The sequence below is a fragment of the Hyla sarda genome, chromosome 1 (genome assembly GCF_029499605.1).
Source record: "Hyla sarda isolate aHylSar1 chromosome 1, aHylSar1.hap1, whole genome shotgun sequence".
NCBI classification, from domain to species: domain Eukaryota; kingdom Metazoa; phylum Chordata; class Amphibia; order Anura; family Hylidae; genus Hyla; species Hyla sarda.
Genome location: NC_079189.1, coordinates 405,772,070 through 405,797,864, shown reverse-complemented (window position 1 = coordinate 405,797,864; position 25,795 = coordinate 405,772,070). Strand labels below are relative to the sequence as shown.

Genomic DNA, 25,795 nt, shown 5'->3' with positions numbered 1-25,795 from the left:
CTCGGAGATTGTATGCAGAAGCGTTCCTTGTCCAGGGAGAATAATAATAAGAAAACAGAGATCCAATAGCCCCTCCATAGTTCCTTAGTAAGGAGAGATGGTCTTCATTCATAGAACAGTCCAATATTCCAGAAGAGAAACAAGAGGACAGCTCACTCCATGCTTTCCAAGATCAGCGGCGGGCTTTTGTGGCTGCGGCGTTTGTGCTTCTCGGTCTCAGAATGGGACTCCACTACCTCCCGTAGGCGTAGTGATGCCAGCGCTTCGTCAGGTGAGCGATATATCTCCATGGAACCATCAGGCTTAAAAATTTTCAGGATAGCCGGGTATTGTAATACAAATTTTTGCTGCTGTGCCACCAACTGGGAGCATATTGTGGAAAAGGCCTTCCGTTTTTTGGCCACCTCAGCAGAAAAGTCATTGAATAGGAGTATACGGTGACCTCTAATCATTAGTGGGGTAGTCAGTTTCTTGTAGGTTGTCAGAATAAGAGTTTTTTCAGCGTAATTAAGATATTTGGCGATCACCTGTCTCGGTTTGGATTCAGCTGTAGTGGTAGTAGAAGAAAGTGTGTGCCGCAAAGGTCCCAGTCTGTGGGCCCTCTCCACTGAGCATTTGGCCGATAGCCCCAGCGCCGTTGGCAACTCTTCAGCGCAGATTATATACATGGCCCGGAATGGATTCAGGAAAACCCACTAGCCTAAGGTTACTCCTTCTGGAGCGATTTTCCAGGTCATCCGTTTTCTCCTGGAGCGCTGCTGTAAGTTTCTGAGATTTATGTAGTTGCTGCTTCGTCATCATTATCTCCCCCTCAGCCACATTTAATCTCTCCTCAAGTTCAGCAATTTGAAAGGAGTGACGAGAAACCTCCCCCTGTATGGCTGACAGGGAGGACGTTATAGTGGAATCCAACTGTTGTTTTATGTCAGTCAGCACTAATTTAGCCACTTCAGCTGCCAGAAGTGTGGCCAGAGTTTTAATAGAGAAAGGCAGTCCTGGGATAAGACTGTTGTCAGTATCAGGTGGCAGGGGGCCGGTATCTCCTGCTGTATAAGTGGGGCATTCTGTCCCGTTACTCCCGTTGTGTCTCCTCCTCCTCCTCCCTCCCCCACGGCCTGAGAAGGAGATCCCGCTCTCTGACCTTGTCCGTCCCCGCCTCGGGAGATAAAACGATCCATCTTGTTCCCAGGAGCGTTCAGAAGATAGTGCAGCTATTCAGAGTCCCTGGATGTGCAGATATGTGCGGCGGGTAACGGGTGAAGACAGCGGTGCGGACGGAGCTCTGTCTGAGCACTCCTTACATCCGTGCGCCGGAACCGGAAGTCTGGAAGCAAATTTTGCTCTGGGAGCATGCCGCATTTAGGAAGCCTATGGTGCCAGGACAGCAAAAAAACAAACAAAACAAAACACATGGCATACAATTTTGGAAACTAGACCCCTTGGGGAACGTAACAAGGGGTAAAGTGAACCTTAATACCCCACAGGTGTTTCAGGACTTTTGCATATGTAAAAAAAAATTTTTTTACACTAAAATGCTTGTTTTCCCCCAAATTTTACATTTTTACAAGGGATAATAGCAGAGAATACCCACCAAAATTTGTAAACCCATCTCTTCTGAGTATGGAAATACCCCATAAGTGGACGTGAAGTGCACTGGGGGCGAACTACAATGCTCAGAAGAGAAGGAGCATCATTGAGCTTTTGGAGAGAGAATTTGACCATGTGCATTTACAAAGCCCCCCGTGGTGCCAGAACAATGGACCCCCCCCACATGTGACCCCATTTTTAAAACTACACCCCTCACGGAATGTAATAAGGGGTGAAGTGAGAATTTACACCCCACTGGCATTTGACGGATCTTTGGAACAGTGGGCTGTGCAAATTAAAAATTTTATTTTTCATTTTCACAGACCCCTGTTTAAAAGATCTGTCAGACACCTGTGGGGTGTAAAGGCTCACTGTACCCCTTATTACATTCCGTGAGGGGTGTAGTTTCCAAAATGGGGTCACATGTGGGTATTTATTGTTTTGCGCTTATGTCAGAACCGCTGTAAAATCAGCCACCCCTGTGCAAATCACCAATTTAGACCTCAAATTTACATGGTGCACTCTCCCTTCTGAGCCTTGTTGTGTGCCCGCAGAACACTTTGCACCCACATATGGGGTATCTCCATACTCAGGAGAAATTGCGTTACAAATTTTGGAAGCTTTTTTTCTTTTACCGCTTGTGAAATTTAAAAGTATGGGGCAACACCAGTATGTTAGTGTACAAAAATGATTTTTTTTTACACTAACATGCTGGTGTAGACCCCAACTTTACCTTTTCATAAGGGGTAAAAGGAGAAAAAGCCCCCCCCAAAATTTGTTAGGCAATTTCTCCCGAGTACGGCGATACCCCATATGTGGCCCTAAACTGTTGCCTTGAAATACGACAGGGCTCCAAAGTGAGAGCGCCATGCGCATTTGAGGCCTAAATTAGGGATTTGCATAGGGGTGGACATAGGGGTATTCTAAGCCAGTGATTCCCAAACAGGGTGCCTCCAGCTGTTGCAAAACTCCCAGCATGCTTGGACAGTCAATGGCTGTCCGGAAATGCTGGGAGTTTTTGTTTTGCAACAGCTGGAGGCTCCGTTTTGGAAACACTGCTGTAGGATACGTTTTTCATTTTTATTGGGGGGAAGGGGGGGAAGGGGGGGCAGTGTACATGTGTATATGTAGTATTTTACTCTTTATTTTATGTTAGTGTAGTGTAGTGTTTTTTAGGTTACATTCACACTGACGGCTTATTACACTGAGTCTCCCGCTAGTAGTTTGAGCTGCGGCGGAAAATTTTCCGCAGCTCAAACTTGAAGCGGGGTACTCACTGTAATCCGCCGCCAGTGTGAATGTAACCTGTAAATTCACATGGGAGAGGGGGGGGGGGGGGGGCAAAACTACAACTCTCAGCATGCACTGACAGAACGTGCATGCTGGGAGTTGTAGTTTTGCAACAGCTGGAGGCACACTGGTTGGAAAATACTGAGTTAGGTAATAGAACCTATTACCTAACTCGGTATTTCCCAACCAGTGTGCCTCCAGCTGTTGCAGAACTACAACTCTCAGCATGTACTGATTGCCAAAGGGAATGCTGGGAGATGTAGTTATGCAACAGCTGGAGGCACGCAAGTACAACTCCCAGCATGCCGAGCAAGCCTTTTGCTGTTCCTGAATGCTGGGAGTTGTAGTTTTGCAAGATTTAGAGGGGTTGAGGCTGGAGATCACTGACAGTGGTCTCTAAACTGTGGCCCTCCAGATGTTGCAAAACTACAAATCTCAGCATGCTAAGACAGCAAACTGCTGTCTGGGCATGCTGGGAGTTGTAGTTTTGTAACATCTGGAGGGCTACAGTTTAGAGACCACTGTCAGTGATTTCTAGCCTGAACCCCTCTAAATCTTGCAAAACTACAACTCCCAGCATGCCAACACAGCAAACAGCTGTCAAGGCATGGTGGGAGTTGTAGTTTTGCAACATCTGGAGGGCCACAGTTTAGAGACCACTCTCCAAACTGTCGCCCTGCAGATTTTGCTAAGCAACAGACTCCCGGACACTCGGCGCCATACTCACCTCCACCGCCACCATGATCACAGCCGCCGCCGTCATCTGGAGCTCCGCCGCCGGGTAAGTGACCGCTGCTACTACACGGTTCCCCCCGCTGTGCCCGGACACCGATGGGTGGGCAAAGCGAGGGGAACCGAACTTTAGCCCCCCCGCCCCCAGTCTGCTATTGGTCGGTCGCTCCGCCGATCAATAGCAGGGATAGGAGGGGTGGCACCCCTGCCACCTCACTCCTATCTCTTCAAGGGGGATCGAGGGTGTCTTGGACACCCTCGATCCCCCTTATTTTATCGCGGCGCCGCCGTTGGTGGGCAGGGGGAGAGCGCTCCCCCTGCATACACTATAGATCTATGGGGTTAATGCTGCCGGGACCGGCGCGATCGTGGCCCCGGCAGCTGCGGTGGGACTCCGGCTGTGATTGACAGCTGAGTCCCGCCAGCGATCTCCTGCGCTGCCCGCGGCAGAGCAGGAGATCGCTTGGACGTATGCATACGTCCATTTGCGCGAACGTGTAGTTCGCCTGGACGTATGCATACGTCCAATAGCGGGAATTGGTTAAACCTAACACATTCCTATGTAAATAAAATTACTCCACTCTCCTACATACAGTCCCATGTAAATACCACTACTCCACTCTCCTACATACAGTTCCATGTAAATTACACCACCCCCTTCTCTTCAACATACAGTCTTATCTGAATTACACTACTTTCCCCTCTCCAACATACAGTCCCATTTAACATACAGTCTTATGTAAATTACACTACTTTCCCCTCTCCAACATACAGTCCCATGTAAATAACACCACCCCTCTATCTCCAACATGCAGTCCCATGTAAATAACACTTCCCTCTCTCTCCAACATGCAGTCCCATGTAAATAACACTTCCCTCTCTTCAACATATAGTCTCATATAAATTAGACTACTCACCTTTCTCTAACAAACAGTCCCATGTAAATAACACCACCTCCTCTCTAACACACAGTCCCATGTAAATATCACTGCCCCCTAACACACTTACCACTTGCTTCCTGTACGCTGTAATACTATATAATAGTGCAGTCCAGGAGGCCCCACCCCTTCCCGATAAAGGCCCCGCCCCTATCATGATGCCATTCCAGGAGCTACGGACCTAATGGTGGTGAGTGATCTTCCTCCTAAACTGCTCCATATAACTGCGGCCTCTTCCCCTGCACAGTGCACTGGCTGTATTACCCAGCTGTGCAGGGGAAGACAAGGAAGAGCGGCCACAGTCCAGTCCAGCAGCCAAAACATTAGGGCACAGGGTTGGTCCTGCAGGTGGACTGCTAAAGGGAACGGCGTTACAGCTGTGAAAAAAGTGCAGGGACACCGTTCCTATGAGTTCCTGCAGGACTCGAGCCCTGGCTTTCTTTCTGTGACACCCGTTATGTCCATTGAAAGCAACGGGCACTTTGTTTGCCTGTGTCCTACAGAAGGTGCCGTTCACTGACAGAATGCAATGGGATGCCTGCTAGGGTTACCACCTTTCTTGCAAAAAAAATGCCGGCCATGCTAATTTTCATAATTATTTGATGTATGCGTGACATCACAGGAAGTGATAGAAGAGATACAATTCATATGCAGGGCATTGAAATGGCACAGGGACCCTGCCTGTTTGGCAGCTCGGGCCATGGCCGCCAGAGCTGGTGCAAGGATTTTTGTCACCTTAGGCAAAACCTCATTTTGCCTCCCCTTTGTCTCTGGCCCTTTGCCCCTGCCCTTTGGTCTCACCCATGTTTGCACTGCCCCCCTTTTTAATGACTGTTAAACTATGTTCACATGTTAGGTTTTCCATGCAGAATTGCACAGGAATATACTGTACGGAAATTCCGCTGCAGCAGAGTCCCATTAATTTTAATGGGGTTCTGGCGCACTGTGCACACAGCAGAATTTCCGCACAGGAAATATCTGGCACATAAATTCAAATACTGGCATCCGCAGAAAGAATAGACATGTCTGTTCTTTCTGTGTATTCTGCTCAGAAATACATTGCCGTCTATGATAAAGCGAATTTCTGAGCAATCTTAGCGCCAGCATGTTCTGACACCGCTCCACTATCTTCAGAATATCCGCACATACATTTTCTGTGTGGACATTCAAGCTTTACAATCAAAATTGAGTAGGTGGACCCTGTAAAAGTATGTCCTGATGTGATTGGATGTATATTTACACCCTGTACATGATGTGAACAATGGACCGGTGCTCGCATCATGTATGACAGGTCCTGGCAGCCAGTAGTGGCAATCATCAACGATCGCTCTAATGTTTGTCATTAACCCCTCAGATGCCTTGATCAAAGCAGGTTATGGCAATGCGGGCATTATATTCAAGGATGGAATCACCTGTGGCGATCTGGTGATCATTCAAAATGGTTGATGGACGTCTTCTCACCTGCCTCCTCCGCTCTCCTAGGGTCCCGTTCATCAGAAAAAGGCTCATGCATGGAAATTGCTGGGTGTCCTATGGTTGCCTTGGCAACTGTACCCCCCAGCATCAGTTGTCTCTCTCCGCACCGCATTATGCAGATCGTGCAGGAGAGCAGCTTTGGTCACTTAAAATAAAACCTCATGTCATCCACGTATTGCTAACACTATTTTTCACACACAAATAAAATAAATGAGTCAAACAAGTTAAATGGTTTAAAAAGGGGAACTTTATTTATTATATATAAAAATGTTTGTGTCGGGGATTTTTTGTAACCTCCATCACTCACAAAGAGCGTACAGTAACTAATACTCAGGACAGGAAAAACCTCCAGAGGGGAGGAAACCTGTAGGGAATCCATGGCTACTGTATTGCCCTTCCTCTGGGCATCTCTGCTTGTCTCAGGAACTGCAGTAGAAGACGTTTGCTATGGGGATTTGCTTCTACTCTGGACAGTTCCCGAGACAGATGTCACCAGAGAGCACTTAGACAGAAAAGAACAACTCAACTTCAGCAGCTCATAAGTACTGAAATGATTAAGATTTTTTAATAGAAGTAATTTACAAATCTGTTTAACTTTCTGGAGCCAGTTGATATATAAAAAAAAGTTTTTTCCTGGAATAGCCCTTTTTTCCTTAAAGTGTACAGCGTGAAAACGAAACCTTCCAAAATTTGCATAACTGCAGTTTTCGTTTAAATTTCCTCACACAAATAATAATATTTTGGGGTTTGGTGTACATTTTATGGCGAAATGAGTGACATCATTACAATTACAATTGGTTCTAGTAGTGGTTGCGCAAAAAACAAGCCCTCATATTGGTCTGTGGATGGAAGGCGAGGAGGAAAAAACTAAAATGCTAAAATAATATTGGCCTGGTCCTTAAAGGGGAACTCCGCCCCAAAACATCTTATCCCCTAGCCAAAGGATAGGGGATAAGATGTCTAAATGCTGGGGTCCCGCAACTGGGGACCCCCGCAATCTCTCCTGCAGCACCCACTTGTCATCAGCTTGGAGCAATGATCGCTCCATGTCTGATGACTCACGATACAGGGGTCGGATCCCCCTGATCCCCCGGCAGTGACGCTGGCATAACTTCTGGGAGAAGTAGCCACTAGCTACTTCTAGTAGAACCAGGGGGGCACTAGACCAAGACCTGACCCAGACCTCAAACCAGGACCCTTGTTTCTCACATAAGCAACAGCCATGACACCTCTCTTTTGCATACCACTACCACTCCTCACCTACATTTCACAAGCACCCCTCTCATGCACCCCACTTGCTCCCCTCTCATGCAGCCCACTTGCTCCCTTCTCTTTCACTCCACTTGCACCCCTTTCTTTTACTCCTCTTGCACCCCTCTCATGCACCCCACTTGCACCCCTCTCTTTCACTCCACTTGCACCCCTTTCTTTCACTCCACTTGCACTCTTCTCATGCACCCCACTTGCACCCCTCTCTTTTCCACTCCACTTGCACCCCTCTCTTGCACTCCACTTGCACCCCTCTTATGCACCACACTTGCACCCCCCTCTTTTTCACTCCACTTGAACCCCTTTCTTGCACTCCACCTGCACTTTTCTCATGCACCCCACTTGCTCCCCTCTCTTTTTCTCCACTTGCACCCATCTCATACACTCTGCTTGCACCCCCCTCATCCACACAGCTACTACAACTCCTCCCATGCACTCTACCATAACTCACATTCTGCACATTACCATTTTTATTCACATTATTGCTCTCACCTTGACTCTTGTCTACACTCTCTCTCTCTCCCTTGATGTGTTACAGGCTGGGCTGGCTGGCTGGGTCTATTGCTCCGGGTATAAGAGTTGCCTGTTCTTCTGCCCAGTCTCTTGGGGCACAAATACAGGCTCCGCCTCCAGCATAGGTGGCCCCACCCCCTTATACAATGTCAAAGATCTTGGCGAGAGCTGTCCCTTCGGACGCACTTCAGCCCCACCTACTGCAGCTAACACGCAGGGAACCTCCCCATTCACAGGGGAGTGCCCCGCAGCACCAGAACCAGTACCGACCGCATAACCTAGGGAACCACCCCCTGAACCAACAAGATCCGGCACCTGGACCCTCCCCCCCTCACAGGGGAGTGCCTTGCAGTGCCAGGACCTGTACCGCCTAATTCAACCGAAGGACCGCCCCCCCCCCCTCCCGAATGGGTGAGTCTGCCGCCATTTTCTCCCCTTTTTTTCTATAGCCAATGGGGTCTGTTGGGCTCCGCTGTTTTTCAGCAGCAGTAGCTGGTGGAAAAAACATTGCTTGATGTATTTTTCCTCCCGCTATTTTCCCTGGCTGCCCCGATGGCCGTCACACTACCGTGTGACAACGGTAGTGTGAAAGGGGCCTAATAGATGTGTGTATGTTTGATGTGTGCATATATGTAATGCATAGTTACATAGTTAGTATGGTTGAAAAAAGACATACGTCCATCAAGTCCAACCAGGGAATTGAAGGGAAGGGTGTAAGGGGATAAGGGAAAGGGATGTCGTTTTATAATTCTGCATAAGCATTAATGTTATTTTGTTCCAGGAATGTATCTAACCCTGTTTTAAAGCTGTTAAATGTTCCTGCTGTGACCAGTTCCTGAGGTAGACCGTTTCATAAATTCACAGTCCTCACGGTAAAGAAGACGTGTCGCCCCTTTAGACTAAACCTTTTCTTCTCCAGACGGAGGGAGTGCCCCCTCGTCCTTTGGGGGGGTTTAACCTGGAACAGTTTTTCTCCATATTTTTTGTATGGGCCATTAATATACTTATATACGTTTATCATATCCCCCCTTAAACATCTCTTCTCAAGACTAAACAATTGTAACTCCTTTAATCGCTCCTCATAGCTAAGATGTTCCATGCCCCATATTAGTTTAGTCGCGCGTCTCTGCACCCTTTCCAACTCCGCAGTGTCCCTTTTATGAACAGGCGACCAAAACTGAACAGCATATTCCAGGTGAGGCCGTACCAATGCTTTATAAAGGGGGAGTATTATGTCCCTGTCCCTCGAGTCCATGCCTCTTTTGATACATGACAATATCCTGCCGGCTTTGGAAGCAGCAGCCTGACATTGCATGCTATTCTGTAGTCTGTGATCTACAAGTACTCCCAGTTCCTTCTCTACCAGTGACTCTGCCAGTTTAATCCCCCCTAAGACATACGATGCATGCATGTTCTTAGTACCCAGATGCATAACTTTACATTTATCCACATTGAACCTCATTTGCCAAGTGGATGCCCAGACACTTAGTCTATCTAAGTCATCCTGTAACTTATGCACATCCTCTATAGACTGTACCGTGCTACAAAGCTTGGTGTCATCTGCAAAGATAGAAACAGAGCTGTTAATACCATCCTCTATATCATTGATAAATAAATTAAACAGCAGCGGGCCCAGTACTGAACCTTGGGGTACACCACTAATAATCGGGGACCAATCAGAGTACAAATCATTGACCACCACTCTCTGGGTACAATCCATGAGCCAGTGTTCAATCCAGTTACAAACTAAAGTTTCCAAGCCCAAGGACCTTAATTTACCTGTCAGACGTCTGTGAGGGACAGTATCAAACGCTTTGGCAAAATCCAGAAACACTATATCCACAGCCATTCCTCTGTCAAGGCTTCTACTCACCTCTTCATAAAAGCAAATTAGATTGGTTTGACAACTTCTATCCTTAGTAAACCCATGCTGGCTATCACTTATAATACTATTATCCCCTATGTATTCCTGTATGTAATCCCTTATAAGTCCTTCAAACAATATACCCACAATGCATGTTAGACTTACCGGTCTATAATTGCCTGGCGAAGACCTAGAGCCCTTCTTAAAGATTGGGACCACATTCGCCCTGCGCCAGTCCCCTGGCACAATACCAGACACCAGAGAATCTCTAAATATCATGAACAAGGGTACAGATATTACTGAACTTACCTCTCTAAGAACTCTTGGGTGTAGTCCATCCGGCCCTGGAGATTTGCTTACATTTACTTTACTTAACTTACCTTGTACCATCTCTACATTAAGCCAGTTCAGTACATTACATGATGTGTTACCAGCACTGACCTGGCCAATGTCAGCTCCTTTTTCCATGGTGTATACAGAACTAAAGAACCCATTCAGTAACTCCGCCTTCTCTTAATCGCATGTGACAACCTCCCCATTATCATTATTAAGGGGTCCTACATGCTCTGTCCTTGGTTTTTTTGTATTTATATATCTAAAAAAATATTTAGGATTAGTTTTGCTTTCTTTGGCCACCTGTCTCTCATTTAGAATTTTTGCTGTTTTTATTAAATTTTTACAGATTTTATTAAGCTCCTTTTACTGTTTAAATGTTATAGCTGAACCATCAGATTAGAATTTTTTGAAGGCAATTTTTTTGTTGTTTATTGCTCTTTTAACCTCATTTTTCAGCCATGTAGGATTTAGTTTTAATCGTTTATATTTGTTCCCCTTTGGTATATATTTAGCTGTATAGTTATTTAGAGTTGATTTAAAGATGTCCCATTTACCTTCTGTATGCGTATTTGGGTTAATGTTATTATTTGAGTTATAAGGGCTAATTGTACTATTTAAGTTATTGGGGCTAATGGGATTTTTTGAGTTATTGGGTCTAATGTTATTATTCAAGTTATTGGGGCTAATGGGATTTTTTGCGTTATTGGGTCTAACGTTGTTATTTAAGTTATTGGGGCTAATGGTATTTTTTGAGTTAATGGGGCTTATTGTAGTTATTGAGTTATTGGGGCTAATGTAATTTTTTGAATTATTGGGATTACAATTTTTCGGGCTACATTTATTTTTACAGCTGGTTTGTAACGCATGGATCTCCTTATCCACTGCTCTTAACCTCCCCCCACAGGACTCCTCTCCACCCGCCATTATGTCCTGACCCCTCTCTAACCTATCCATCCCACTGTCTGCTTTCTTTGCTTTATTATCCTCCCCCCACTCACCTAGTTTAAATACTCAGCCACCCCTTCCAGGATTCTCTCCCCCAGCACAGCGGACCCCCTTCCATTCAGGTGCAAATTATCCGTAGAATAGAGTTTGTACCCCAATGAAAAGTCAGCCCAGTGCTCTAAAAACCCAAACCCTTTCCCCTCACACCACGACTTAAGCCATGCATTTAACTCCCTAAGCTCCCGCTGTCTTTCCTGCGATGCGCATGGCACAGGAAGTATTCCAGAGAACACAACCTTAGAGGTCCTTCCCTTCAGCTTGGCACCTAGTTCCTTGTAATTATTTTCAAGGACCTCCACCTACCATGTATTCTGTCGTTGGTTCCCACATGAACCACAACAGCTGGGTCATCCCCAGCCCCCCCTACCAATACCAAGGCAAAAGCACAAACATAACCCAAGCATGGCAGAAACCCACTGACTACCAAGACCCAGGCCTAAACCACCCAGCAGCACCACTGGGAAACCAAACCACACCAACAACCAACCAAACCGGCCACAACCGGAAACAGAGCAAGCTTCCCGTGAGCTGCAACGGGGGACAGAAAGCAGGCCTGTTCACTGCACGACACATGAAAAACCCCAACCATCCGAAACGTCAGCCCTAGCGCACCCGGGGCACATATGCGGGGGCACAGATACCACACACCCTCAGCGGCCAGAGACAACCTGGAGGAAAAAACTCCGCCCGGAACCATATTCCATGTGGAACAATCAGGAAACCAGCAAGGACCGTAACCAGGGCACCTAGCGAGCCCCGAAGAAACCAAAACAGAGAAAACGCAATCACACCCTGACCACAGGAAAGCAGCAGACCAACGCCAACGCGGCATGCGGAACCCATGCTAATCTACTCAGTATTGTTCCAATTTTCACATATGTGCTGCCGAAGCGAGCACCAAATATGGAACGCTTCACAATTTGCGTGTCAGCCTTGCAACAACAAACCACACCCCCACAAGCGCAGAGCACAGGAGAATCACCCTTCGGAATACCACCACGAACAGAAGAACTCACAAGGCAAGGCAAACAGAGACTCAAGCGAACCTACCCCCGGAGACTCAAGCGAAACCTACCCACCGAACTCATCAGCTAAAGCACCCAAAACGACATACAGAAGTCCCATGCCTACCAGAGATTGGGAAAATACGGAGAGATAAACCAAACAAAGGGGGAGAAAACCAAAAGAAACAAAACCGTAACTGGGCGGCACCCACCGAATCAGGATAAGGAACAAGCCTCAGGAGCCAAGTCCGCCAAACCCCGGCCACCCAGAGCGTAAGGCCAAAAGAGCACTCACCCAAGCGTGCACCGCAGAAAACGATACCCTACCAAAGCACCCTGCCAAGAAGAGAAGTACCCAACTCCCAACCAGAGACCAAACTCAACATACACACAGAAATAAAAGGACGAACACTGCACAGAACGCAGCCATAAGCACACTAACCGGGGAAGGGGCCAAGCCCCGCATCAGAACACTCACCAATTCCAGAAGATGGAGAAGCCAACAGCTGGAAGAATCACTTCACCACCACCACAGGCTTGGGACAAGGCACGCCGGAGACCGCCGGGTCGCGGGCACTCCGCCACCACACTCACTACCCCTCCACGGGGGGCAATGGAGAGGCAGGAGGAAGAAGGACAGCAGCGGCAGCAGGGGGCGGTTTGGGAACACAGGGCAGAGAGGTGATGGGGGGGAATGCGTAGTGGGCAGGGGGGGTGGGGTAAGGGGAGAGGTGCCAGCGTAGGCGGGGTGAGAAGCTGGGTAAATGAGAGGGGACGATATGAGAGCTCAAATAGTTTGCGCCGTAATCCAAAAGAACCCGCAGTACCCTTGTCATTTTCTTGGATTGTTTTTTTTTTTTTTTTTTTGTGAACGCCGTTTATTAATACATACGGTAGAAAAATTGATCGAATATGTGAAACAGAAATTTCATATGTGTATTAAATTACCAATATTATTTATTATGTATTTCACGTGTATAGTGAAATTTAATATTTATTTCTTTTAATTAAAAATTATTTTATTAGATTTATTCATTTATTTATATTTGCGTGCACGCCATAGACGGAACACTTCAAATGACGACATATTGTTATACCCCAGACATGCACGCATGCGGAGATGCCACATACGTGCATGTCTGCAACACACAGAATTTTTTTATTTTTTTTTAGTTATACATATAGATACATACATACCCATATACACACCTTTACTTATTTATTTTTTATTTATTCATTTATTCATATATATATATATATATATATATATATATATTATTTTTTTTTTATTAATTAATTAATTTATTTTTTATTTATTCATTTTTATTTTTTTTTGGATGGGGAAAAAGGGGGCAAACCAAACTTTTAATATTGAAGGGTTAAAGGAGCCATAACCTTGCACACACTGCTCCTAACACCGATCACTTGCCATGTATTAACATGGCAATGATCAGTGCCATCAACGATTGATTGTTCAAGCCTGAATTTCAGGCTTGGAGCAATCAATCAACGAGCGGACGCACAGGAGGCAGGTAAGTGACGGTCCCAGTCAGCCCGACTGAGCAGTCGGGATGCTTGAAAGTACACCTTCAGACGCGATGATGAACTTAGATCGCCGCGTCTAAAGATGTATCTGCCCGATCGGCGATGTCCGGCGTAGCATGGGTCCCGGTTGCTAAGAGCAACCGGGACCCACGGATATAAAGCGTGCTCACCTTGTGAGCGCGCATTATATCTGAAGGAGCGCAAATGGACGTTAATAAGCGTCCATTTGCGCATAGGGAGTTAAAACAGCAGCAGCCCCCCAGGGGCCGCTGCCTCCAAAGCCAGGTGGTGGGGGGACAGGGGGGGGAAGAGACGGAGGGGAACAGGGGGGGGGAAGGAGGGGACCGCAAAGAGGAAAAAGAGACTGAGGGGACAAGGAGGGGGACGGGGGGGGGGGGGGGGACAAGGAAAACAGCAGAGCATGCTCATGAGGAGCATGCCCTGAGGGAGGGATACAGGCACAGGCAGGGGAGAGGGCTTTTGCCACGGGCAGGGAAGAGGGCAAAAGGAACGGGCGGGACAGGGCTCACAGGGGCCATAGTGGGTAGGAGAGCGGGACTGTGAGAGGTCCGCCAGCCTCCCGAACCCGCCTCGGGTGCAACAGGAGGGGAGGCCAGCTCAGCCTCAAGGGAGCATGCCAGCCCTCACCCTCCTGCTCCATCCAGGCCACAAATAAAAGGAAGACACATACCAACCTGCAGTCAAAACTCCGGGTGCTGGGCAGATTGAGGGGGGAAGGGAGGCACCACAGCTATAAATACCCAGGGGAGGGCCCCTGAAAGCCCGGGAAACTATTAAACCCCTGATTGGTGCACTCCTTCCCCCCCACCCATGGGACATACCCCTATACCACTGACAAGTTTTACAGGCGGGGGAGGGGGCTAAAAACCTTGCCTGTATATTTCTTAACCCCTTAACTGCTCACCAGTCAGGGGGCAAGCTAGTTATGCACAGCTTGCCCCTCCATTCCTGCTGTGATAAAAGTGCAGGGACGCCGTTCCTATGAGATCCTGCAGGATTCGAGCCCTGGCATTCTTTCTGTGACAACCCTCATGTCCATTGAAAACAACGGGCACTTTGTATACCTGTGTCCTACAGAAGGTGCCGTTCACTGACAGAATGCAATGGGATGCCTGCTAGGGTTGCCACCTTTCTTGCAAAAAAAAATATTGGCCATGCTAATTTGCATAATTATTTGATGTATGCGTGACATCACAGGAAGTGATAGAAGAGATACAATTCATATGCAGGGCATTGAAATGGCACAGGGACCCTGCCTGTTTGGCAGCTCGGGCCATGGCCGCTAGGGCTGGTGCAAGAATTTTTGTCACCTTAGGCAAAACCTCATTTTCCCTCCCCTTTGTCTATGGCCCTTTGCCCCTGCCCTTTGGTCTCACCCTTGTTTGCACTGCCCCCCTTTTTAATGACTGTTAGACTATGTTCACGCTTTAGGTTTTCCACGCAGATTTACACAGGAATATACCGTACGGAAATTCCTTTGCAGCAGAGTCCCATTAATTTCAGTGGGGTTCTGGCGCACTGTGCACACAGCAGAATTTCCGCACAGGAAATATCTGGCACAGAAATTCTAATTCTGGCATCCGCAGAAAGAATAGACATGTCTGTTCTTTCTGTGTATTCTGCTCAGAAATACATTGCCGTCTATGATAAAGCGAATTTCTGAGCAATCTTAGCCCCAGCATGTTCTGACACCGCTCCACTATCTTCAGAATATCCGCACATACATTTTCTGTGTGGACATTCGAACTTTACAATCAAAATTGAGTAGGTGGACCCAGTGGCGTTGCGACCCGGGTGCGGGGGGTGCGGCCCGCACGGGTGACACCAACCTAATGGGGTGACACCAAAACGCTCCGAAGCACCCCCCCCCCCCCCAGCTACATCGACACCCCCAATCTGTGCCCGATCGGCCTCCCGTCCGTCAGCAACCACCCCCACGCCTTCACCTGCGATGTGTGTGCGGTGCGCCCGTCCGTCAGCAACCCCCCGCCCCTTTCACCTGCACTGTGCGGCCGTCCGTCACCACACCCCCCCTCACCTTCACCAGCACTGTGCCCGGCCTCCGCTCCCACGTCTGCGCCGGCCTGACATCACACCGCATGGCCGCGTAGGAGGACGTCAGTTACGTCACTCGCAGGGCGCCCGTTGAGAAGGAGCGCTGCGCTGGATGGGTGAGTGTGTGTGTCTGTCTCTATCTATGTTTGTGTGTGTGTATGTGACTGTGTGTATGTGACTGTGTGTATGTATGTGACTGTGTGTGTATGTGACTCTGTGTGTATGTGACTGTGTGTGTGTGTGACTGTGTGTGTTTGTGTGACTCTCTGAGTGTGTGTGACTCTGTGTGTGTGTGACTGTGTGTGTTTGTGTGACTCTCTGAGTGTGTGTGACTCTGTGTGTGTCTGTTTGTGAGTGTGTCTCTCTCTGACTGTGTGTGTGTTTGTGTGTGTGTCTCTCTGTGTTTGTATGTGTTTTTTTTGTGTGTGTGGGGGGGGGGGGGGGGGGGGGTTTGAACCAGCGATCTAATGTGGGGAGACTTTGACCCATTGTGGGGAACCTGCAAGGGAACCTGCGGCCTAGTGTGGGGAAACTACCAAATGTGCGGAGTCTATGCTACCTAATGTGGGGAGTCTATGCTACCTAATGTGGGGAATCTGTGCTACCAAATGTGGGGAGTCTATGCTACCTTATGTGGGGAGTCTTTGCTACCTTATGTGGGGAATCTGTGCTACCTAATGGGGGGAATCTGTGCTACCTAATGTGGGGAAATTGCTACCTAATGTGGGAAATCTGTGCTACCTAATGTGGGGAAATTGCCACCTAATGTGGGGTAACTGGTACCTACCTAATGTGGGGTAACTGGTACCAAATGTGGGGAATCTATGCTGCCTAATGTGGGGAAAAGATGTTACCTAATGTGGGGAAACTGCTACCTACCTAATGTGGGGGAACTGCTGCCTACCTAATGCTCCCCCCCCCTGGCAGTAGCACCCTCATCATCCACCAGCAACATCCCCCCCCACCACCAGCAGCAGCACCTCCATCAGCAGATCCTGATGGTGGATGATGGCGGTGCTCCTGCCAGGAGGATGATCCTGCCGATGGATGATGGGGGTGATACTGCCAGGGGGGATGGCCAGTAGCACCCCCATCATCCACTAGCAACACCACCAATACCCCCCTCCAGTGGTAATAGCATCAGCTAACGGATGTTGAGGGGTGTTACTGCAGTTGTGGTATTATATTCAGAGGGTGCACTGTATGGCAATGTTATATTCAGAGGGTGCAGTTTGTGGTAGTATTATATTCAGAGGGTGCACTGTATGGCAATGTTATATTCAGAGGGCGCAGTTTGTGGTAGTATTATATTCAGAGGGCGCAGTGGGTGGTAGTATTATATTCAGAGGTACAGTATGTGGTAGTATTATAATCAGTGGGTACAGTGTGGTGCGGTATTCTATTCAGGGGTACAGTATGTGGCAGATTTATATTCAGGGGTACAGTATGTGGCAGATTTATATTCTGAGGGTACAATATGTGGCAGATTTATGTTCAGAGGGCACAGTGTGTGGTAGTATTATATTCAGAGGGCGCAGTGGGTGGTAGTATTATATTCAGAGGGTACAGTATGTGGTAGTATTATATTCAGTGGGTACAGTGTGTGGCGGTATTATATTCAGGGGTACAGTATGTGGCAGATTTATATTCAGAGGGTACAGTATGTGTTGGTATTATATTCAGAATGTACAGTGTATGGTAGTATTATATTCAGTGGGTATGGTGTATGGAAGGTTTATAATCAAAGAGTATAGTGTATAGTAGTATTATATTTAGAGGATACAATGTCTGGCAGGTTTATAATAATACTTGTTTTCATATAGAGGATGTTAATGCGCTGACATAGTGAGGAGACGTCTGGGCGTCACATTCTGCAGAGAGAAGATTTAGCAGGAACAAGTCCTGGTGGTATGTACCATCTGAATTAGATCAGGGAAGACTATAGAGAAGACGTCACCTGTAATCACTGATATCATTGTGTGTTCTCCTCACCATAGAGAAGACGTCACCTGTAGTCACTGATATCATTGTGTATTCTCCTCACTATAGAGAAGACGTCACCTGTAATCACTGATATCATTGTGTATTCTCCTCACTATGTCCTATTAGAGCTGTAGTCACTTGTCAGTTCTACAGTGAAACTACAATTCCCAGCATAACCTCACCACTGCTCAAAGGGGTACTCTACTGGAAAACATTTTTTTAATCAACTGGTGCTACAAAGTTAAACAGATTTGTAAATTACTTCTATTAAAACATCTTAATCCTTCCAGTACTTATTAGCTGCTGTATAAGCGATTCACAGGAAGTTATTTTCTTTTTTAATTTCTTTTCTGTCTGACCACAGTGCTCTGTGCTGACACCTCTGTCCATGTCAAGAACTGTCCATAGTAGGAGCATATCCCCATAGCAAACCTATCCTGCTCTGGACAGTTCCTGACATGGACAGAAGTGTCAGCAAATAGCACTGTGGTCAGACTGGAAAGAACTACACAACTTCCTGTGGAGCATACACCAGCTTATAAGTACTGTAAGTATTAAGATTTTAAATAGAAGTAATTTAAAAATCTGTTTAACTTTCTGGCACCAGTCGATATAAAAGTAAATGTTTTCCAGTGGAGTACCCCTTTAAGTAATTCTGGGAGCTGTATATTTAAATGGTGAAAACTTCTTTAACACTTTCCCATTCTGTGGCAACTGGTATATCTGATTATTATACTGGAATTTCTCACAATGCGCTACAACAGTGGTGTCTGTCACAACAGGCTAAAAACTTACTGAGGGGGGGGGGGGGGGAGGTATGGGGGTGACACCATTTTCTACCGCACCGGGTGACACCAACCCTAGCAACGCCACTGGGTGGACCCTGTAAAAGTATGTCCTGATGTGATTGGATGTATATTTACACCCTGTACATGATGTGAACAATGGACCGGTGCTCACATCATGTATGACAGGTCCTGGCAGCCAGGGACCTGCCAGTAGTGGCAATCATCAATGATCGCTCTAATGTTTGTCATTAACCCCTCATATGCCACGATCAAAGCAGGTTATGGCAATGCGGGCATTATATTCAAGGATGGAATCACCTGTGATGATCTGGTGATCATTCAAAATGGTGGATGGAGGTCCTCTCACCTGCCTCCTCCGCTCTCCTAGGGTCCCGTTCATCAGAAAAAGGCTCATGCATGGAAATTGCTGGGTGTCCTATGGTTGCCTTGGCAACTGTACCACCCAGCATCAGTTGCCTCTCTCCGCACCGCATTATGCAGACCGTGCAGGAGAGCAGCTTTGGACACTTAAAATAAAACCTCATGTCATCCACGTTTTGCTAACACTATTTTTCACACACAAATAAAATAAATGAGTCAAACAAGTTACAGAATGGTTTAAAAAGGGGAACTTTATTTATTATATATAAAAATGTTTGTGTAGGGATTTTTTGTAACCTCCATCACTCACAAAGAGCGTACAGTAACTAATACTCAGGACAGGAAAAACCTCCAGAGGGGAGGAAACCTGTAGGGAATCCATGGCTACTGTATCGCCCTTCCTCTGGGCATACTAAAAGAGATTACCTCTAGAATTTGGGCAAATGTGTCTGTGTATGTGCGTGATTCGAGGGGCTGCGCCTTCATCCAAATTCTTCTGGAATAGGTCTGGAAATCTCCGTCTTCATCCAACATCTTGCTGTAGGTCCGGAAATGCTACTCCACATCCTGGAAATAGTGCATCTAAGATAGGAAAACAAAAGATGGATTATCTACATGTTTATTATAGAAAAGCACATTGAACTGCACTAAAGACCTTTTGGTCACAACAATGTGATACTTACCAGTCACAGTAGTGTATGTGACTTTGCATTCTCGGCCCCTACAGTGTCCAGCATCAGCCCCTCACTGATGAAGAATGAGCAGGAGCAGTGTTATATCTGCTCAGTGCTGCTCTCTGGTGGACAATGGTTATGACATCACATGTGTGACACGCTGTTACCTCCTGAGAGTTCTATTTCAGTAGTGCTGCTCTCTGATTGGTTGAAAAACAAAAAAGCTTTCTAATATATTCTGTATGACTGTTATCTAAGGGATTTTGGGCAATTTTTTATTAAAATGGCGCTACTCCCTGTGGGTGCAATCTACTTGTTTCTCCTAACCAGACACTCAGTATTTGTAATATAATTTGGTGGCCCCAACAGCCTGGGCCCATAGGTTTCTTACACAGATCAGTGCGGCTCTGGCAGGCTCAATGAGCAGCGCTGGCTGCCGGGACGTTGGCGAGTGACATCCCTGACGTTGTGGTCTGGAGCGAAGGATGTCACTCGTCAGACAGCCCGGCAGCCACTGATTTAGCCAGTTCAAGATCAGACACCATGGTCCTAGATTGACATACATCACCACTGATCCCCTGTGGCTGTCCATCTGTTGCAAAACTACAACTCTCAGCATGCCCTGGGCATGCTTGAAATTGTAGCCTTGCAACAGCAGCACAGACGTCTGTCGAAGGGGGGAACCACACAAAATAAAGCAATGTGGGCTTTGAAAAACACCACACATAAATCATGTTTAATCCCAGCCTAAGCCTAGGAGCAGATGCAATTCTTGTTTGATGTTTTTTTTTTTGCCAAAAAAAAAAAAAGCAACAAAAACTACCCCCCTCATTTCTTTTTTCTGCCATCTTTTGTGGAATTTTTGATAAAAACACTGGGGGGGGGGTTGTTTATTAAAACTTGTGAAGATATAAAGTGGACTAGTTGCCCATAGCAACCATTCAGATCGCTTCTTTCATTTTTAAAAAGTCCTCTGAAACGTGAAAGAAGCGATCTGATTGGTTGCTATGGGCAACTGGTCAACTTTATCTCTGGACAGGTTTTCATACATCTCCCCCAATGTGTATTATTATTATTATTATTTCACCCCTGGCTTTTCCTAGATTCTTTCATCATGTGACTCAAGAAGAAAAACCACCAAAACTTCATAACATTTTTTTAAAAAAAGATGCTCTCGGCATCCCACAGATTTGATAGTCTAAAAAGGCCATAAAAGGATGAAGAAAACCCCATTAGTGTTTGGCATTTCATATTACCCTATTGATTCCAACATAACATGTGCCCGCAGCGAGCATGGTGTTTTTTTCTGACAAACACGCCAAGTGTAATCCCAGACTAAATGAGTGTTTTCACAATAAGTTGGAACAGGCTGCAGGCTGTGCTGTTGTGCTATATATTTGCATAGTTGCGGCGTACAGCACGTGTCACATTTATGCGGCTGCGTTCTGATGGAATATATGGCTCTTGGCCTTTTGGCTAAGATCAAGTGTAGTATCTGTTCTTATCAGTGGTCTAGTCTCTGCCATTGATGTAGGATGGATGCTGCATGGAGGGCGCAGGTGCCCGGGGCATTCCGGGTTCTGAGGAATCAGCTCGACGGCTGCTCTGATGTGACCTGTCCCCTCCAGGTTTCACCATGAGGCTGAGGAGGTTGAAGGCCGAGGTACTTCTGTGCCTCGGGGAGTGGTGACCCTGAGGTGCTGAAACTCACTGGGTGTAATAGCTTACTGGGTGGAAGCTCTGCACCACGTACTCTTCACCTTTGGCAATCACCCCTTTGATTCCCGGCCTTCTGGCTAGGATCGGGGACATTTTTATAGATCCTGCTTGATGTCCGGGCCGTACTTCACAGCGCATATTAATTTAATTATTTATGTCTGGTTTTTCACTGTGCTACTTGAACATGTTTGTTTGTCACAGGATTTGTCAGGATGCAGTAAGCCCTTCTGGGTGTCCCTCCTGGCTGTCCAGGGGAGGTGTGTGTGGCCATCAGATTCCGCACCTCCTGGCAAACTTCGGGCATCCCTGCATAGGCAGGATGCCATAGTATGTAGCTTTGCGGGTGGATTCTTCGGCTGATGCCGGGAGCACTTGTTGTCCCCTAGTACCTTTGATGAAAAGGGACAATGAGCCTGGACCCTTGCAGGTGCCTTCTGGCCCAGAGGGGAAGGGCGGTTTCATTGGGGGGGCTCTCTCATTTCAGAGAAGGGCTTTGCGATGGACCGCATCCTTGTGCACGTTTTTTTGATTGTGACACGTTTGCACTTTTTCTTGCGCTTAGGTGATAGAAAGCAGGTTCCGCGGCTATTGAAAAACTAGGTGTGGTTTTCTAGGTGCACAGTTTATGCACTGATTTATAACATGACACTTTAGCAAAAGTAGCTCAGTTTTGCACAACAATCACTCTGGCTGGGACTAGGCTGATTGAGGGTTTAGAGCCGAGGTACTTTTGTGCCTCGGGGAGAGGTGATCCTAAGGTGACGGAACTCACTGGTAGTTAAAGCTCATTGAGTTTTTGGCTAAGATCAAGTGTAGTAAATTTCCTGTTAGTTGGCGGTGTTGAAGACTACCAAGGCAGGATGGGGAACCACACAGTAGACAGGTGTACCAGGGATGGCTGTGGAGGGCAGCAGTCATCTCTGATGAGATCTGTTCCTGCTGGATCTGGTCTTAAGGTCCGGGTAGAGTGAAGGCCGAGGTGCACAAGTGCCCTAGGAGTGGTGACCCCAGGGTGCCGGAATTCACTTGGGATTCGCAACCCCACTTGAAGGAAAGCACGTAGCATGCACTTTTTCTCTCACTCTTCTGGACACTCGCCCTTAGTATCCCGGCTTTCCGGCTAGGATCGGGGAATTTTTATAGATCCGATCGGATGTCCGGGCAGTATTATACACTGCGCACATCCACTTATTTATTTATTTATTCTTTTTGTCACTGTGCCCACTTTTTGTGTACTGTTTGTCCACTAGGATTTGGTAGGGTGCGGTAGACCCTCCTGCCGGTTTCCCTCCTGCCGGTTTAGTGGAGGTGTGTATGGCCATGAGGTTCCTCACCTCCCTGCTATAACCAGTGGCAAACCTGTTTCGGCAGGATGCCAAACCGGTTTTACTGGTTCCTTGGTGACAACCTGGTTAACGCCTAGTTGTCTGCCGGGAACACTTTCGGTCCCCGAGTAGCTTCGGCGAAAGGGGACATTGAACCTGGAACCTTGCAGGTGCCTTTTAGCCCGGAGGCGAAGGGTTTGGTTTGTTGGGGGGCCTCTCCTTTCGGAGAAGGGCTTGCGATAGACCGCATCTGTTATGATTCGGCTAGCTGGATGTGGATCCACTGTGTCAGCAAGGGATTGGCGTGGATCGTGTCGGTGGACCGGTTCTAGAGTTGCTACTGGTTTTCACCAGAGCCCGCCGCAAAGCGGGATGGTCTTGCTGCGGCGGTAGCAACCAGGTCGTATCCATTGGTAACGGCTCAACCTCGCTGACTGCTGAGAAGATGTGGGACAGAAGGACTAGACAGAGGCAAGGTCAGACGTAGCAGAAGGTCGGGGCAGGTGGCAAGGTTCGTAGTCAAATACGAATAGCAGAAGGTCTGGAACACAGGCTTTGGACAACACTAAACGCTTTCTCTGGCACAAGGCAACAAGATCCAGCAAGGAAGTGCAGGGGAAGTGAGGTAATATGGACAGGGAGCAGGTGGAAGCTAATTAGACTGATTGGGCCAGGCACCAATCACTGGTGCACTGGCCCTTTAAATCTTAGAGCGCTGGCGCGCGCCAGAACATAACATCCGGGGACCGGGACGGGTAAGTGGCTTGGGATGCGATTCGCGAGCGGGCGCGTCCCGCTATGCGAAACGCATCCCCATCGCGAATGTCAGTGAAGCGCTCCCGGTCATCGGGTCTGACCGGGGCGCTGCAGAAGGGAGAACGCCACCAGCGCTCCGGGGAGGAGCAGGGACCCGGAGCGCTCGGCGTAACAGCATCCTCATGCACGTTTTTTTGTGTGAACACTTGCACTTTTTACTTGCACTTGGGAGATTTGAGAGCATGTACCTCGGCTTTAAAAAAACAAAAGAGTGAACATTGCACCACACACTCTTCACCTTTGGCACTCACCCTTTGCATCCCGGCCTTCTGGCTAAAGAATAGACATGTCTGTTTCTCCTGTGCATTCTGCTCAGAAATACATAGCCGTCTATGAGATGGTGAATTTCCGAGCAGTCCTATTGATGGCATGTTCTGCCACTGCTTCACTACCTGCAGAACATCCGCACATTTATTTTCTTTGTGGACATTCGGCTGTATGAACATAGCCTTACAATCATCACCAAGGGGGACATGTATCAATGTTGGTGTAGGTAGACGTCTTTTTTAGATCACTTTGGTTGGTCTACATGTGGTGCAATTGCACCAAATCTACCATACTTGTGCAAGGCACATGATAAATTTTGTGCAAAGTTCTACGTTTACACACAGTTCTATTTGTACACCTGATCTACACCTCACAGGAAAAGTGGACACAGGGATTTTGTTCTATTGCTTTGAGGTCGGATTCCATTGATGTTTTTTGTCCAACAGCAAAAACGCCAGAAAAACTGTCCCAGCTTTCTCCTGCGTTTTGTCAGTTTTTTTTTCATTTTTTTTCTTGTGTTTTTGCTGGTGTGTGGAAACAACAAAATTTACAAAACTTTTTGTTGTTTTTTTCTTCGAAATTTAGAATGCGGAGGACTATGTCAGATTTGGGGGATTGCGACGATGAACAGCGTTTTTTTTGTTTGTTTTTTTAAATCTCAATAAAAGGGTTAACGAGGGCTGTGGGGGAGTGTTTTTTTTAAATAACATTTTTTTTTCAATGTTTTGTGTATTTTATAATTGAATTTTCAGGCTTAGTAGTAGAAGGCGTCTTGTAGACAGAATCTATTACTAGGCCGGGGCTTAGCGTTAGCCCTCAAAAAAGCTAGCACTAACCTCCAATTATTACCCCGGTACCCACCGCCACAGGGGTGCCGGGAAGAGCCGGTACCAACAGGCCAGGAGCATCAAAAATGGTGCTCCTGGGCCTAGGCGGTAACAGGTTGGCGTTATTTAGGCTGGGCAGGGCCAGTAACAATGGTCCTCGCCCACCCTGGTAACGTCAGGCTGCTTCTGCTTGGTTGGTATCTGGCTGATACTGAAAAAATTTGGGAACCACAAACGTTTTTTTTATTGATAAAAAAAAAAAACGCATAGGGTTCCCCTTATTTTCAGTATCAGCCAGATACCAACCAAGCAGCAACAGCTTGACGTTATCAGGGTGGGCGAGGACCATTGTTACTGGCCCTCCCCAGCCTAAATAATGCCAGCCTGTTACCGCCTAGGCCCAGGAGCGCCATTTTTGACGCTCCGGGTCTGTTGGTACCGGCTCTTCCCAGCACCCCTGTGGCGGTGGGTACCGGGGTAATTATTGGAGGTTGGCGCTAGCTGATTTTGGGGCTAACGCTAAGCCCTGTCATAGTAATGGATTCCGTCTATAAGACGGCCTCCACTACTAACCCTGAAAATTCAATTATAAAAAAAGACGGACACATTGAAAAAAAATTGTATTTAAAAAAAACACTCCCCCACAGCCCTTGTTAACCATTTTAATGAAATTAAAAAAAAAATGCTGGTCATCATCGCAGTCCACCGAATCTGACGTAGTCCTCCGCATTCATGTATCTGAAATGAGAAGAAAAGTAAAGCAAGAAATATGGGTTAGTAAATTTTTTGTGCTCTCCCCTGGGAAAAGCGCATATAATGCAGCGTGTTCCTAAACAGTGAGCCTCCAATTATTGCTAAACTAAAACTCTCATCATGGGGGGTTGTAGTTAAGCAACAGCTGTAGGCACACTGGTTGCAAAACACTGAGAGTTTGTTACTTAACTCGGTGTTTCCCAACCCGTGCGCTTCCAGCTGTTGCAAAACTGTTGCATCTAAGTTTTTTTTGCGCAAATGATACATTCCAGTCCACTGGATTAAGTTGTCTACGGTACACCAAGCAAGTGACAACTTTAGAAAATCATTCACCAAATAAAACACAGCTCAAATGCAAAAAAAGTACAATTACGCAAAATCTGTAGACATAAAAAGTAGTCTAAAGGCAATGATACATGTCCCCCTAAGTAGTTACACCCTACAGACAGGCTGACTCAGCAAGCAGCAGCTCAGATAAAAGATTGCTGCTATTGGAGCCTGTGGGAGACTTAGGGAGAGAAGGACTGTCTGCGACTGCCTGTTAACCCCTTAAGGACAATGGATACAAATGTGTGTCTTGAAGCCATTGGACTTAACGCTCCAGGATGTATATTTACATCCTGTACA

The 25,795-nt window shown here is 47.0% G+C and overlaps 1 pseudogene; it reads left to right on the top strand.

Moving 5' to 3' along the window:
- The first annotated feature begins 20,923 nt into the window (after window positions 1–20,923).
- On the top strand, window positions 20,924–21,092 carry LOC130344707 (U2 spliceosomal RNA; annotated as a pseudogene).
- Window positions 21,093–25,795: the final 4,703 nt, after the last annotated feature.